The following is an 18,450-nucleotide window of genomic DNA, read 5'->3' on the forward strand; positions in this document are numbered from 1 at the left end:
TAAGAGCTCTGACTGTGAATCAGAGACCTAATTCCTTGCAAGTGTGTGTGTATGCATGCTTCTGTGTGTGGGTTTGAGGGGCTACTGAAGTGGGGGGCAGCATCAGTAGACCCAGGCTGTTTTTCACTCACACCCTTTTTCTTATCCATTGTTTGAAGCCATTTCTATGAGTGAATCAGTTAACAAGAATACTTGCTCAGACCCAGAAGACATATAAGGATTGCTTGCTGACCTCAAAGAACATAAGCTTGGGTAAAAATTAGCACAGGCAGATCAATAACGGATTAATAACACAAGAGTATAAGAGTCAAGTTCTGGGCCATGTGGTATAGATACCAAATGCTGGTGGAACCCATAGTAGTGAGGGCTCAGGGCCATCACTGAGACCAAAGTGGAATTTATGTGGGCCTTGAAGGATTAAAAGACCTCTTCTTGACCCTGGGCTTTCAGAGAGAAGCTATTTAACAGAAGTCCTCCATTATGGACAGTCTCCATGACTATGTAATGCCTGGAGCCTGCTGCATGGGAAGGTGAACAGACATGTTTCTATGACTCCAGCTTCCAGGTCTCATTTTGAATCTCCATGAATACTTGCTCAGAATATAGGGCATTGGATCTGACACTCCTTCAGTACTGATGGTTTCTGACCCACTCCCCATTAGCAGGAGTATCATCAGACCTGCTGTATACACTTAAGGCTCCAACATGGGTGATGAGGAAGCACAGGAAATTAGATGAGACCTAGAAGCCAATGCCAGTTCTCCTTGTCTGTAAATCACCAGCGTCAACCTATGATTAACCCTTTCCTGTTCCCAAACTTCTACTTTCTCATCTATTCTGAAAGTTTGATGAGACAGATCATAGGGTCCTTTTGGGCTGCAGCCCTTAGGATGCTGATGGCCAGGTCCAGAAGGCCAGCCATGCTTATTTGCCTTGCAACAGTGTATGGTGTGGACAGTTGGCAATTGCAAACATTTCCTCCTGAGTTGCACAAAGATCTGGCAGGATTTTTAAACCCACATTTATGGTGCAACCAGTAGGTAACAGCCAAGCAGGCATCTAGGATTAGAGATTTCTAGTCACAGAAAAGAACAAAGGGGATCCTAAGGGAGAGCTTTTGGCATTATCACAGTAAGTGCTGTCCTGTCATAGATAGCCTCACTTAAGGGGAAAATATGGGGATAGAGTCTGAGAATAGAATCCCTATGATTTAAACTCAGGATGGGGCACCTGGGTAGCCAGTCTGGTGGGCATCTGACCTTGGCCCAGGTCATGATCTCACAGCTCATGAGTTTGATCCCTGCATTGGGCTCTGTGCTGACAGCTGGGAGCCTGGAGCCTGCTTCAGATCCTGTGTCTCCATCTCTCTCTGGCCCTTCCCACTTGGGCTCTCTGTCTCTTCTCTGTCTCTGTCTCTCTCAAAACTAAACATTAAAAAAATTTAAACTCAGGAGTCTGGAGCAGCACATAAGAAATCCTAGGTGAATTAGGAAAAGAACAATCTACAGCTTTAACTCATTTCAGAAAAATCAGCCCCTCGTGTGATAGACCTGGGGCATAGACCCGCTACATAATTTGTGGGGCCCTGTGTAAAATGAAGATGTGGAGTCCTTTGTTCAAAAATCATTAAGAACGTCAAATGGTAATAGCAGAACATTAAACCAAGCATGAGGCGCTCATGGGGGGCCCCGTGCTACTGTAGAGGTTGCACCCCCATGGGGTTGGCTCTGCTGGGGACTTCTCATGGAGAAGGTGAAAGTCCTGGCTATTGGTCTAGCAGAAAGAAGAAGGTCCAGACAGGCCACTTTGCTTACTTTGTGCAATGAGCTCAGCACAATATCCAATTGACTGAGTTTCACACACAGGGTGAGTATAAGACTGAAATTTTCTAGGTGATTCTAATCTCAAGCATTCTCTAGTATTACTGCCCACTGTCTATGTTTCACTATCTTTTTGTTGTTATTTTCTTACTTAGAAATCACAGACATTAAACATACAAAATATGTTCACTAATTTTTGTTCCCTTTATTTCAATACAAAAACTATTTATTAGATTGCTATTCTGTGTTATACTAGAAGATGCAAGGGGGTGCTGAGGATATTCCCCTGATCTTCAAGGAATGATGATGCTCATCCATTCATCAAAGTGGGCCCAGAAATACCTCTCCTTTGGGATACTTTGTCACTCATCAAGAGATGCAACTTTATGTATTTGGACAACAACATGGACTGCCTTAACAATAGTTTATAAACTGGACCTGTGACCTTTTAAGGCTTACTTTTCCCAGAATTTGGTAATTTAAACAGTGACCCAAATATGCTTAAAGTGTTTTAATCAAACTTTTTGCTGAGACAGAATTTTGAGTCAAGGCTGCAGGCAGGGGTGGAGAGCCAAGTACTTATATTGGCCACTTGTTCACATACATATGCCTTTCATCGTGGCTTTGGATCTTTGCATTTATGGTTACCTATATAATTCACAAGACTAAATTTATGGTACAATAGTATTCACAAGATGAGGAATTAATGAGGGACTTAAAATTTTTTCCTCTAAAATATTAAGGGATGAATGTGAGTCAAACTTTGGACTAACTCAGACTGGTAATCTCATAATTAGTCTTCCGCAGAAATCTTTCCTTGAATTTCTCCTTTTCTATCTATTTTTATGTCCTGATTTCCCATCTTACCATCTGGATTATATTTTCCCACTATTTTTTTTCTCTTATGTTTCATTTTTTAAAAAATTTTAAATTCATGTTAGTTAACATATAGTGTAGTATTGGTTTCAGGAGTAGAACCCAGAAATTCATCACTTACATATAATACCCAATGCTTTTATCCCAACAAGTGTCCTCCTTAATGCCCATTACCCATTTAGCCCATCTCCCCACCCACCTCCTCTCCAGCAACCCTCAGTTTGTTCTCTGTTTTTAAAAATTTTTTAATGTTTATTTATTTTTGAGAGAGAGAGACAGAGACAGAGTGTGAGCAGGGGAGAGGCAAAGAGAGAGGGAGACACAGAATCGAAGCAGGTTCCAGGCTCTGAGCTGTCAGCACAGAGCCCAACGTGGGGCTCGAACCCACGAACTGTGAGATCATGACCTGAGCCGAAGACGGACACTTAACTGACTGAGCCACCCCAGCCACCCCTGTTCTCTGTATTTAAGAGTCTCTTAAGGTTTGCCTCCCTTTCTCTTTTTATCTTGTTTTTCCTTCCCTTCCCTTATGTTCACCTGTTGTGTTTCTTAATTGCCCTATGAGTGAAATCATATGATATTTGTCTTTCTTTGACTGACTCATTTCGTTTACCATAATACCTTCTAGCTCTATCCACATTGTTGTAAATGGCAAGATTTCATTCTTTTTGATTGCTGAGTCATATTTCACTATATGAAATATAGATATACATATATAAATAAAATAAAATAAAAATAAAAGTCATATATGTGTATATATACATGTATACATATATATGTATATATGTAAGTATATGAAATACCCTATCAGTTGATGGACATATGGGCTTTTTCCATAATCTGGCTATTGTTGATAGTGCTGCTATCAACAATGGGGTGCATGTACCCCTTTGAATCAGCAGTTTTGTATCCTTTGGATAAATACCTAGTAGTGCAAATGCTGGTTTACAGGGTAGTTCTATGTTTAATTTCTTGAGGAACCTCCATACTATTTTCCAGAGTGGCTGCACCAGTTTGCATTCCCACCAACAGTGCAAAAGTGCTCCCCTTTCTCCATATCCTCATCAACATTTCTTGTTTCCTGAGTTGTTAATTTTAGCCATTCTGACAGGTGTGAGGTGGTATCTCAATGTGGTTTCCTTTTTTTTTTTTTTTTTTTTTTTTAGAGAAAGAGAATGTGTGTGTGCATCAGGGAGGGGCAGGAAGAGAGGGAATGAGAGAATTCTAAGCATGTTATGTACTATCAGCACAGAGCCAAACATAGGGCTTGATCTCACAAACCATGAGATCATGACCCGAGCCAAAATCAAGAATCAAAAGAGCCAAAATCAAACTCAGAGGTTCAACCAACTGAGCCACCAAGGCACCCCTCTCATTGTGGTTTTGATTTGTATTTCCCTGATGATGAGTGATGTTGAGCATCTTTTCATGTGTTTGTTAGCCATTTGGATGTCTTCTTTGGAAAAAGTCTTCTCATTTCTTCACTGGATTATTTGTTTTTTAGGTGTTGACTTTGATAAGTTCTTTATAGATTTTGGATACTAACCCTTTATCTGATACGTCATTTGCAAATTATCATTCCCATTCTTTCAGTTGCTTTTAGTTTGTCTTTTAGTTGATGGTTTAACCTCACTGGTGCAGAAACTCTTCATCTTGATGAGGTCCTAATAGTTCATTTTTGCTTTTGTTTCCCTTGCCTCTGGAGACATGTCTAATAAGAAGTTCTGTGGCAGAGGTTAAAGAGGTTGCTGCCTGTTTTCTCCTGTAGGATTTTTATGGTTTCCTGTCTCACCTTTAGGACTTTCATCCATTTTCAATTTATCTTTGTGTATGGTGTAAGAAAGTGGTCCAGGTTCATTCTGCATGTTGCTGTCCAGTTTTCCCAGCACCATTTGCTGAAGAGACTGTTCTTTTCCATTGGATATTCTTTCCTGCTTTGTTGAAGATGAGTTGTCCATACATTTATGGGTCCATTTCTGGGTTCTCTATTCTCTTCCAATAATCTATGTGTCTGTGTTTGTGCCAGTATCATGCTGTCTTCATGCTTACAGCTTTGCAATACAGCTTGAAGTCCAGAATTGTCTATTTTTTAACATTCCTAAGGAGTCTAAACTCTTTCAATATAATCCCTGAATTTACATCCTTTCCCATATTGGTAACAGGGACTCAGTTTTCATATGCACCAAAGGAAATATACAAGTCAGTATGTTTAAATTAATATACTTCATTGACATAGCTTGCATTTAGGTGGAAGGATTTGTAAAGAACATGTTACTTGTAAATACATTAAACTTTTGGGATCTTGAGTAGTTAATGCTAATCTTAAAAAATAAGATTTATGAATTACTATTTATCAAAGCACTTAAAGATCCATAGATCCTTAAGGCTAGGAAACCCAAAGAATTCCATAATGATCATCTCAGAAAGCCCCAACTCCATGGATTAAATAGACTCTGAGACCTCTCTTTTATGGCTCAAGGGTCTTCATATCAAAAGTTCAGTGTAAAAGCCATTGAAGAAAGAATAAGCAGCTGTTTTCCCCACGGAGACATTTTCTATGTGTTCCTGAGAAACTTTTGAATACCAATATCATCCTCTCTCCACGGAGCCCCTAAGGGAAGATGAATTCTCAGAGTTCTACATCTTCCATTCGAAGAACCATATCTCTTTTCAAAAGTGTGCATGTGCTAAAAGCTCTCACTGATTCTAGAGTTTAATGTTAGGTCCAAAATATCATTGTTAAAACAATGTTGAAGGTTAAGGAGATGGCCATCTCTGTTTTTTTTCTAGGAATTTTATGGTTTCAAGTCTTAATATTCAAGTTTTTAATCCATTTCGAGTTGATTTTTGTATTCGTATAAGATAATGGTCCAATTTAATTCTTTGGCATGTAACTGTCAAGTTTTCCCAACACCATTTATTGAAGACTCTCCTTTCCTCATTGCATATTCTTGCCTCCTTTGCATAAATAAATAAATATATATATATATATATATATATATATATGACAAAGGTTTATTTCTGGGCTCTCTATTATGTTCTACTAATCTGTGTGTCTGTTTTATGCCAATACCATATTGTTTTGATTACTATATCTTTGGAGTATAGTTTGAAATCAGGAAGTGTGATACTTCTGGCTTTGTTATTTCTCAAAATGTTAAGGCTGGCTATTCAGTCTTTTGTACTTCCACACAAATTATAGAATTATTTGTTCTAGTTCTGTGGAAAATGTCACTGGAATTTTGATAAGGATTGCAGTGAACCTGTATATTGTTTTGGGTAGTGTGAACATTTTAACAATGTTAAGTATTCTAAGCTACAATCACAGAATATCTTTCTATTTATTTTTGTCTTAATTTTTTTATCTATGTCTTATAGTTTTCAGTATATAGGTCTTTCATTTTTTTGGTTAAATTTATTCCTGGGTATTTTATTCTTTTTGACAAAATTTTAAATGGGATTATTTCCTTGATTTCTCTTTATGATAGTTCATTAATATATAGAAACACAACAGATTTTTGTACAGCAATTTTAAATCCTGAAACTTTACTGAATTCATTTATTAGTTTTCTAACAGTTTTTTTTTCATGGAGTCTTCAGGATTTTCTATATATAGTATTATGTCATCTGCAAATAATGACAGTTTTACTTCCCCCTTTCCAATTCGTATTTTCATACCTAACTGCTGTGGCTAGGAATCCAATACTGTGTACAATAAAAATGAGGAGATAAGGAATCTTTGCCATGTTCCTGATTTTAGAGGAAAAGCTTTCAACTTTTCACTATTGCATATGATCTATGCTGTGGGTTTGCCATATATGGCCTTTATTATGTTGAATTATTTTCTAATATCCTCACTTTGTTGAGAGTTTTTATCATAAATGGATGTTGAATTTTGTCAAATGCTTTTTCTGCACCTATTGTGTTGATCATATGATTTTTATCTTTCGTTCTGTTAATGTAGTATGTCACACTGATTGATTCACAGATATTAAGCCATCCTGCATCCTGGAATAAATCCAACTTATTCATGGTATATGATCCTTTTAATGTATTGTCGAATTTGGTATGCTAATAGTTTGTTGAGATTTTGTGCATCTGTGTTCATCAGAGATATTGACCTGTAGTTTTCTCTTTTCTTAATTTTTTAATATTTATTATTTATTTTTGAGAGAGAGAGAGAGAGAAAGCAGGGGAGGGGCAGAGAGAGAGAGAGAGAGAGAGAGAGAAAGGATCTGAAGCAGGCTCCAGGCTCTGAGCTGTTAGCACAGAGCCCAATACAGGGCTCGAACTCATGAACCATGAAATCATGACCTGAGCCAATGTTGGACACTCAACCCACCAAGCTACCCAGATGCCCATGTAATTTTCTTTTTATAAAGCTTCTGAACAGTGAATGAAACTATCAACAAAATGAAAATGCAACCTACTGAATGGTAGAAGGCATTTTCAAATCATATATCCAATAAGGGGTTAATATACAAAATATAGAAAGAATGCATACAACTTAATAACACAAAATAATCCAATTCAAAAAAAGGCAGTGGATCCAAACAAACATTTTTTTTTTTCCAAATAAAACATACAGATGGCCATCAGGCACATGAAAAGATGCTCAACATCACTAACCATCAGGGAAATGCAAATCAAAACCACAAGGAGATGTCACCTCACACTAATCAGAATGGCTAATATAAAAAAGACAAGAAATAACAAGTGTTGGTAAGGATGTGGACAAGATGGAACGCTTGTACACTGTTGGTGGGAATGCAAATTGGTGCAGCCATTATGGAAAAGAGTATGGAGTTTCCATAAAAAAATTAAAAATAGAACTACCATATGATCCAGCAATTCCACTACTGGGTATCTGCCCAAGAATATGAAAAGACTAATTTGAAAAGATTTATGTACCCTTATGTTCACTGCAGCATTATTTACAAAAGCCAAGATATGGAAACAACCTAATTGTTCATCAATATATATGCATGTATATGTATGACATCTTTATCCATATATACATACTGATATCCATATATATATTGATATGTATATTGATATATATACATATACACATATACATATACATACACACATACAAAATGGAATATTATTCAGCCATAAAAAAGAATATTTTGCCATTTGTGACAACACGGACAGACCTTGAGGGAATTATGCTAAGTGAAATAAGTTGGAGGAAGACAAATACCACATGATTTCATTTATATGTGGAATCTGAAAAACACAAAACAAACAACAAACCAAAATCCAGACTCATCAATACAGAGAACAAGCTGGTGGTGGCCAGAGGAAAGGGAGGTTGGGGGAGAGAGACAAAATAGGTGAATAGGATTAAGAAGTACAAACTCCCAGTTATGAAATATATAATTCATGGGTATGTAATGTACAGCATGGAGAATCAATAAATTGTATTAAATCTGTAAGGTGACAGATGGTAAGTAGACTTATTGTGGTGGCCATTTCATAATGTATAAAAATGTTACTTGAAACTAGTATAATATTATATGTTGATTATACCTCAATAAAATTTTTGAAAAGAGTGTAGTGTTAGGAAAGTCTCTCATGTCTTTAAAAAAAAAGCAAGCAAGAAAAAATAATTCTCAGTTTTCTAGAGTTCTAAAACTTAATTTTTATATTAAAATTTTAAGCTGAGGATTTACAAATCAGCTATTAACTTTTAAGAGTTTCATTATAGTTTAAAAAAATCATAATTACTTGAGGTAGGGGAGAGGGGGTGTCTACTTTATTCCTAACGGAAACTATACATATAGATGAAGTGTCTATGTAAAAAACGGGAGCTGCGATTATATTAATACTGTCTAACTGATATTCAATAACTCACCCTTCTATTTCCTATTGTCCATATTTAAATACTTCAAAAAGAATTCTAATCAAGTGGAAATTAATAGGAGAGGAAAGACTGGGGCCGGCAGGAGAAGGTTCTAATCCCACTATCGCTTAATATTTCAAAGTCTCTTTTATTTTCTTAATAAAAGGGCGAGAGAAAGAGAGGGAGAGAGAGAAAAGGGAATTAATCCAGTGCTCTGAACTGTCCTCTCATGTTAATGCTTTAAATAAATTCTAAGAGAATATTACACATGAGAAGGCTATTTCTGGCCAATGGTCAGGCTTTAGCTTTGCTTCTCAACTTTTTTCCATCTTTCCTTCTTCCTTCCCTTTATTCGACCTCTCTTCTCTCCCCCTCTCTTCTTCATTCCCAAGATCTTCAAAACCCAGTGATGAGAGCTATATTTAAAATCCAACTTCCTCTGACATAATCTGGCTACATATCTCTGCCTGCTCTACTTTCTTTCCCACTCCATCACCTGGGGACCCTGCTCCCTTCAACATGCCATGTGCACTCCTGTCTCTGTTTCTGCATTTGTTTTTCCCTCCTTTCCTCCACCTCTACTTTTTCCTACCCCCTCCCAGTTCTACTTATTTTCAAGCCCCACTTTCTCTATGAAACTATATGTAGCTTCTTAAAAACTGTAATAATGAAACATTATAATTGTGAATATTTATTGAACGATTCCACTGTGCTAAGAAATTTACTTACATTATATCATTTAATCCTCTTGGTTATCCCTAAGAGACTATCCCAACTTCTAGGTAAGGTTTGGGATTAGGAAAAAGTTAACTCAGTTGTCAAAGGTCAAGGACTCTTGAGTGGGAAAGCAAAAGGTAGGGTTCATCTGCTTCCTCTCTTGTTCCTCAACTGCAAGTGCACTTAAAGTTAAAACCTTTATGGTTAAATAATTTAAAGTTCTTTAATTATTTCATGACAACATCTATTTTCCTAAGCAAATTGATAAACTTTGCAAAGAGAACAACCATGTCTTATATTTGTATCTCACCAGAATCTCATATGGGATAAGTGCACAGTAGATTCTCAGTCCCTACTTAATGATAAAGCTCTGGATTTTCCCTATGAATTTGACTGTTTTCTGTATGCACTCAGTTACCATGTAAACTCAATTTACATCTTCTAGGGATTATCCTAGATCTTCCTCAAAATTGAACTAAATGAGTCAATGCTGACACACTAGGAAGTTGCTACCTAATATATATTATCAATCAACTTATTAATCCATTCATATATTTAACAAACATTGAGCACTTTTATGTGCCAGACACTGTTATAGGCACTGAGAGAGCATCAAAGAAAACATACTAAAATGAACAAACAAACAAAAAAACCTGTGCCTTTATTGTGTTGCCCATACTGTAGTTGGGGGATGCAGATAAACAAGGTAAATAGGTAAAATATATGTTAGATGGCAATGCCCTATACAGAAAAAAAGGCAGAAGAGAATACAGGGAGTTGGTAGAAGAGGGGATAGTGTTACACTTTTAAATATGATGATCAGGGAAAACTCACTAAGCACAGACTGGGAGGAGGCGAAGGAATGTGGACATCTAGGTCAAGAGTAGTCCAGGCAAAAGGAAAATCAAGTCTAAAGGTGGGAATGTGCCTGAAATGTTAAAAAAAAAAAAAAAACAGCAAGGAGGTCAATGTAGCTCATTTACCTCTAAATCATAGAAGGGAAATTATATCTTCTAAGTACGTATGCGTATATTATACATGAACAATGGTAAAAGTTTAACTTAGACCCACATAGGCAGGCAGATCCCCAAAGTCCATACATGTATTTTGAGCAGAAAGATAGGAAAGGGGTAGACATGTGTTACTACAAACAACAATACTAGAATAGCTAGTCAGTGTTTTAGCTCGGGTTCCTAGAAAACAAAGTCTGAGGGCCAGGATTAACAGCTGAGCCTTTATCTGGGAGATAAAATCCCAGGACAAAGAGAACACAAAGGGAAGTGAGGCAAGGAGGAGCAGAAGCAGGACAAGTTGATGCATGACTTCTCTGGTCACTGCCTCATATGAGGCCTGGAAGAGACAAGCAGGTAACCTTGTAGGGACATCTGCAAGGCAGAAGCTGTGGCTGGCCCAGTCCATGGGAAGGAAATGAAAGGAAAGTTTATTGGTGGGCTCCCTGCCATCACATGTTTCCCATTGGTCAAATTTCATCCTGAAGGTAAATAACCATCACTACTCACCACCACCCATCCTCCCACACCTGGGACTTCCAGGTTATGAAACCAGGATCCCTTGTTCAGTTTCCATGTCTGTGGTGTCACAACTCATTAAAGTCTAGATGACATAGGAGACAAGAGACCAGATCTGTACTTGGTTAGCCTGGCTGCACAGCAGCTGCCAAAGGGGAGGGCTCAGCATCCCCAAGCAAACTGGTTGGCTGCGGCAGTGGGAAATGTGGAGGCTAGGTGAGGTTGGTAGGCAAGAGGCAGAGCAATGACTAAGGGTCTGGAGGTGGAAATGCTGAGGGGAGAGAGGAGGCATAGAAGATCTGTCTGATGTAATCAGTAAAGAGCAATATTTATTAAGAGCACATGCTTACACAACCTTCTAAACAAATGAGACAGAAGCCCTATTTCCTCTAAGTTTGGGATAAATTGTGTAGATTAATGAACACAGAACATTACATATTTTCTGTGATAAGGGGAGGAGTGAAAGATGCACTGGAGAAGAACCACCAAAACTGTAACTAAGAAAGTATAATAGAGCATGATACAGACTGGGTACTTTCAGGAACACCAATTAGCTAAATGACATTACCCTAACCAGGTCAATTTTGACTACAAGGATGTCTCACAAAAGTTAAAGCTATGGGAGAGTTTGGGAACCCAGGTCAGAGGATTCAAAAAAAATCAGGCCAATTTAATGGTTCTTAAATATGACTGAATCTCCTACTTTTTGAAACGTGAAAATAGAGCAAGTTGACGGATTTTAATCACGGCTGAAAAAAATCACTGTGTAAATATTATAGATATCTAAAATACCGGATAAACTTACTCTGCTATATATTTTTTTCAATTTTCAAAGCATTTAGTTATCAGAGAGACATAGTCATAGAAGAAACTCCAAAAATTTAATTTAGCAAAATGTAATATCTTTTATAAAGCAAAAAAAAATCTGGAAGGAACAGAAACATACAAATATATAACCAGATATATTACTAAGGAAGAACCGTATGCAACATATTTTTGGTGTGTATCATGAGAAACCTCTTTAGAAAGATTGAATTTAGAATTGCCTACACTGTCTCCAGGCTTGTTTGGTTTTGTTTGTTTTTGGGGAGGGGGAGGGTTGGTGTTTTCTTGGTTTTTTTTTGTTTGTTTGTTTGTTTGTTTAAACTGTTTTTGCCATTCTTTGTGCCTCTGGACCCCTGGCTATATTTCTTTGGCCTTGCTTTCGTCTACCTTCTCGTTGAAAAATAGTTTTGTAAAAATTCAGTCAATGAAGTTGGTCTGTTGAATTTTAATTTGGCATCATAGAAAGATCATGCATTTTGTAAGCCAACTATCTTATTCAAGAGGTTGCTCACAGGATTGGCAGCTACACAGGGCCTGGAGAGTGTCAGGCAACCATCCATTTTACACCTGGGTAAACCAGAGTCTAAAGAGCAGAATTCCTCACAACAGAAAGAAATGCCTCCTAACTTCTATGAGTATGCATTTTTAAATATCTACTTTCATTTCTACACACAGATAGGAAGCAGTTGAAACAAATACCTTTTATATTACTTATTTACCATTGCATAACAAATTACTTTAAAGCTTAGTAGCTTAAAACAATAAACATTTTCGCTTACAATTTCTCTTGGTCAGGAATTCAAGAGCATCTTAGGTGGGTGTTCCTGGCTCCAGGTATCTCATCTTTCAGTCAGGATGTTGGCTGGGGCTGCACTTTTGAAAGCTTAACTAGAACTAGAAGATTTGCTTCCAGTATAACTCACTGACATGGCCACTGGCAGGAGGCCTTGGTTTCTTGTACATCGGCCCCTACATAGGGCTGTCATAACTCATGACATGGAAGTCGGCTTCTGCCAGAACAAGTAATCTGAGAGGTGAAAGCCAACCTGGATTACAATTAAAGAGATGGAAGTGCCATCACTTATATGCATTATACAAGTCAGTCCTACCAAATGTGGCAGTGTTCTACACAGGAGTGTGAATGCCAGGAGGTGGGGATTATTTAAGGGGTCACCCTGAAGGTTCCCACAATTCTTTTGAATCAAAACCAGGCATTCCTTAACTTTGCTTGGAAACATATTCTGGTGCTTCATAACTATCATTATCAAAAAAATCCAACCTATCTTCTCTCTAATCAGTTATGCAGCCTTTTAGCTTTTCAAACTGCTTTTCCATTTACCGTCATACATGATTCCTATAGCAGTCCTTGAATGTAAAAATTTTTTAAAAATTTGCTTGAGAAACAAAAAAGGCACACAAGGATTAAGTAATTTTCTTAAGGCCACCCAATGGCAGAGATGAGGGTTCAAATTCTTTTCACTGAGGCTCATGCCATTTGACTATATCACCCTTTGTCCCCTCTCTTGGTCATCTTTCTCCCTCCTGATCATTACCCACTGTTCAGAAATTACTTTAGCTCATGGTTCAAATTATTCCTTTCTATCTCATCTGATAAGATCCTAGATGACTTCACTGTCTTAGTAGATGAGTCCAGTAATTATGCTGGACTCTCAATTCCTTGATTTTCACATCTCCAATGTCCTTCTCCCTTCCACCCTAGTCATCTACATCCATAATCACTGCACTCTGTCATACTGTTTTACCTCCAAACTCACTAATGCAAGTATCTGACTTTCTGACCACAATCTCATCTCCTTTGATCGTTGTTTGTGATGGTTAATTCTGTGTATCAATTTGGTGAGATTATGGTGCCCAGCTGTTTGGTCAAGCAGTCTAGATGTTGCTGTGAAAATATTTTTTGGATGTCATTAATATTTAAATAAGTAGACATTGAGTAAAGTAGATTATCCTCCATAATATGGGTGGTCTCATCCAATCAGTGAAAGGTCTTAAGAGCAAAGATTGAGGTATCCTGAGAGAAGGTAAGATGAAAGAAAGAAAAAAGGAAAGAAGGAAAAGAAAGAAGGAAAAAGAAAGAAAGAAAGCACAAGAAAAGAAAAGAAAAGAAAAGAAAAGAAAAAAGGAGAAAACATATGGCTCCTACCCTTAAAGAACTATCTGATTAATAGGAAAGACAGACCAAAGCAACACAATCTTTGTGGTAGACTGTTAAAGGAGTATACAGCTACAAGCAGGATTAGGTCATTTCCATGGATAGTGAGGTAGCTGGGAGTAGTTAAGAAAGCTTAAGAAAGATAAGCTAACATCTTGCAAGTGGGTGCCTCTACTCTACAATGAGTCCTCTCTCATTGTGAGCACAACACTAGGTGGAGAGTCAAGGGAATTTTTTTCCCCAAACTATCACTGATAAACTATGCAACTTTGATTTACTCACTTCACCACTTGGACCCTTAGTTGTCTCAGCCAGAACAAGCACATTGGACTAGATGACCTTTGACATTACTCTGTTTTTCATGATTGAAGACTCCAAGTTTAAAATCTCTGCTATTTACTCTGACAGGACTCCTCAGTGATGCCAAGTAGCTTACAATTATGGCTGTAGAGGACCAGAAAAAAAAAAAAAAACACCCACCATGTTTATTTAAGCTACTTTGGTTGTGGCATTTGTGTGCTGTACCTATTCAAATTAACATTTTCATGATAATGCTTGCATTTGAATTAAGCTACTGACATAAAATAAATCAAGTAAGTATTCTTTTCTACATTCCATTATTATTGGAAATCCCATTTTATAGATGAAAAAACTAAGAGTCACAGAGAATGAAAAGGCTTGCATAAGTGAACTTGATAAGTGAAAATAGGTTCAGATAAAAATTGTGCTTTCTGAGTACCTGATTCCACAGCCAGGGTTCAGGCTGGGATGCAGGTCTTTATCACCTGGAGAACAGAATGCTGTAATTTTCCTTTCTTGTGAATTTCTTTGAAATCATCTCAGTGCAACAATGCTTGCAGAACTTTGCTTTGACACATTCTCTGAGGGACTGAGCAAGTCTTTCTCACTGATGGCACTGGTCCTACTGGAAAAACAGAGTCTGAAATTGGTTATTTCATTCTGTAACAGGTTGATAACTAGTTTAACCCTTTCTTTTCCCCTTCAATGGGGAGAAAACATTCTGTCTTCTGGTTTCTTCTTTTGAATCACATTTTATATAAAAACTGAAGAGTAAATTGAAAATTTTTGCTTTTTAAAATGTTTCCTAAATCTTCAGCGCCAGAAGTGGAACATTTGGGCTTTGTTTTTCTTCTGCTGAAGATAGAAAAATCAAACAATATCTGAAGTCTAATTTGGGTCTTAGAGAACAGTTTCCCCACTCATAGCTTTTGCCTGGACCCTAATGCCAAACTAAGACTAAAACAAAAATTGTTTTTCACTGCTTCTTGGTCCATTCTTGGTGTGTCTTTTTTTTTGGCTCAGGAATTGTTCTGGGCCCTTCTCCCACCATCTCCTTTGAGTCTTCTCTACATTCAGCAACTCAAGTCTCTGTCTTCTCATATGGATTTCAAATTGAGGGATAAATTCCTGTGGATTGGTGATACATTTTGCTTTGCTTTTATTTATCACAGTGAAGCTGCTTTATATTTCTGATTAAACAGATAGTACATCTTCATTATGAAAAGACAGAGCAATATACAAAAGTATGAGGAAGTAGGTGAAAAACATCACACAAAATCCCAACTATGGAGGTATCCATTATTAACAACATTTTAGTGACTTTCTCTTAATACATATATTTATGCATTTACATACAAATATATAGTTTTATTGGCATATAATTTTTCACAATATTCTCTTATAATTGTTACTATATCTGCGGTGTTGGTTGTGATCTCTCCTCTTTCATTTGTGATTTTATCCATTTGAGTCCTCTCTCTTTTTGATAAGGCTGGCTAGGAGTTCATCAATTTTGTTTATTCTTTCAAAGAATCAGCATTTAGCTTCATTGATCTGTTCTACTATTTTTTGTTTGTTTCTATATTGTTTATTTCTGTTCTAATATTTATTATTTCCCTTATTCTGACTTTAGGCTTTATTTTCTGCTTCTTTTATAGCTCCTTTATGTGTAAGGTTAGATTTTGTATTTGAGAACTTTCTTGCTTCTTGAGATAGGCCTGGATTACAATGTACTTTGCTCTTAGGACTGTCTTTACTGCATCCCAAAGGGTATAGACTGTCATGCTTTCACTTTCATTTACTTCCATGGATTTTTTTTTCTTTCTTCTTTAATTTCCTGGTTAACCTATTCATTCTTTAACCTCCATGTATTTTCCAAATTTTTTCTTTTGATTTTGAGTTTCATAGTGTTGTGGCCTGAAAATACACATGGTATGATCTCAATCTTTCTGTACATGTTGAGGGCTGATTTGTGACCCACTATGTGATGTGTTCTGGAGAATGTTCCATGTGCACTCATGAAGAATGTGTATTCTGCTGCTTTAGGATGAAATGTTCTGAATCTGTTAAGTCCATCTGGTCCAGGGTGTCTTTCAAAGCCATTGTTTTCGTGTTGATTTTCTGCTTAGATGACCTATTGATTGTTGTATGTGGGGTATTAAGGTCCCCTACTCTTATGGTATTATTATCAGTGAGTTTATGTTTGTTATTAATTGATTTATATATATTTGGGTGCTTTCAAGTTGGGGGCATACATATTTAAAAGTGTTAGATCTTCTTGAAGGATAGACCTCTTAATTATGATATAATGCTCTTCAGCTCTTGTTACAGTCTTTATTTTAAAATCTAGTTTGTCTGATATAAGTATGGCTACTCCAGCTTTCTTTTGACATCCATTAGCATGATAAATGGTTCCATATCCCCTCACTTTCAATCTGCAGGTGCCTTTAGGTCTAAAATGAATCTCTTGTAGGCAGCATATAGATGGATCTTCTTTTTTTTTTTAATCTATTCTCATACCCTATGTCGTTTGATTGGAGCATTTAGTCCATTTACACTTATGGTGATTAATGAGAAATATGAATTTACTGCCTTCGTGTTACCCGTAGAACTGGATAATCTGGAAGAAATGGACAAACTCCTAGAAACTTCACAACAGTACCAAAACTGAAACAGGAAGACATAGAAAATTTGAACAGACCTATAACCAGCAAAGGAATTGAATCAGCTATCAAAAATCTCCCCACAAACAAGAGTACTGGGCCAGATAGCTTCCCAGGGGAATTCTACCAAACATTTAAAGAAGAGTCAATATCTATTCTCAAACTGTTCCAAAAAATAGAAATAGAAAGAAAGCTTCCAAACTTATTCTGTGAGCCAGCATTACCTTGATTCCAAAACCAGATAAACATCCCACTAAAAAGGAGAATTACAGACCAATATCCCTAATGAAACTGGATGCAAAAATTCTCAACAAGATACTAACAAAGTGAATTAAACAGTACATTAAAAGAATTATTCACCATATTCAAGTGGGATTATTCCTGGGCTGCAGGGCTGGTTCAATATTTGCAAATGAATCAGTGTGATACACCACATTAACAATGGATAAGAACCATATGATCCTGTCAATTGATACCAAAAAAAAAAAAAAAGCATTTGACAAAATACAGCATCCTTTCTTCAAAAAAGCCTCAAGAAAGTAGGGATAGGAAGAACATACCTCAACATCATAGAGGACATATATGAAAGACCTATAGTTAATATCAACTTCAATGGGGAAAAACTGAGAGCTTGCCCTCTAAGGTCAGGCATACAATAGGGATGTCCACTTTCACCACTGTTGTTCAACATAGTACTGGAAATCCTAGCCTCAGCAATCAGACAAAAAGAAAGAAAAGAAAAGAAAAGAAAAGAAAAGAAAAGAAAAGAAAAGAAAAGAAAGAGAGAAAGAAAGAAAGAAAAGAAAGAAAGAAAGAAGAAAAATAAATAAATAAATAAATAAATAAATAAATAAATAGCATATAAACTGGCAAGGAAAAAGTCAAACTTTCAGTCTTTGCAGATGACATGACAGTCTATGTGGAAAACCTGAAAGACTCCACCAAAAAATGTCTAGAACTGATACATGGATTTAGCAAAATCATAGGAATTTCTATATGCCAATAATGTAGCAATATAAAGAGAAATCAAGGAATTCATCCCACTTACAGTTGCACCAAAAACCATAAGATACTTAGGAATAAACCTAACCAAAGAGGTAAAAGATCTGTATGCTGAAAACTATAGAAAGCTTATGAAAGAAAATTAAGAAGACACAAAGAATTCAAAAACACTCCATGCTCATGGATTGGGAGAACAAATATTGTTAAAATGTTTAAACTACCCAAAGCAATCTACACATTCAAAGCAATCCGTATCAAAATAACACCAGCATTCTTAACAGAGCTAGAACAAAGAATTCTAAAATTTGTGTGGAACCAGTAAAGACCACAAATAGCCAAATTAATGTTGAAAAAAAAGCCACAGGAATCACAATTCTGGACTTCAAACTGTGTTATGAAGCTATAATCATCAAGACAGTATGGTATTATCACAAAACCAGACACATAGATCAATGGAACAGAAGAGAGAACCCAGAAATGAACCCACAAACGTATGGCCAGCTCCTCTTTGACAAAGCAGGAAAGAACAGCCAATGGAAACAGACAGTCTCTTCAGCAAATGGTGTTGGTAAAACTGGACAGCAACATGCAGAAGAATGAAACTGGACCACTTTTTTACACCATACACAAAAATAAATTCAAAATGGATGAAAGATCTAAATGTGAGACAAAAAACCATCAAAATCCTAGGGGAGAT

Source organism: Prionailurus viverrinus, chromosome C2 (genome assembly GCF_022837055.1).
Source record: "Prionailurus viverrinus isolate Anna chromosome C2, UM_Priviv_1.0, whole genome shotgun sequence".
Classification (NCBI taxonomy): domain Eukaryota; kingdom Metazoa; phylum Chordata; class Mammalia; order Carnivora; family Felidae; genus Prionailurus; species Prionailurus viverrinus.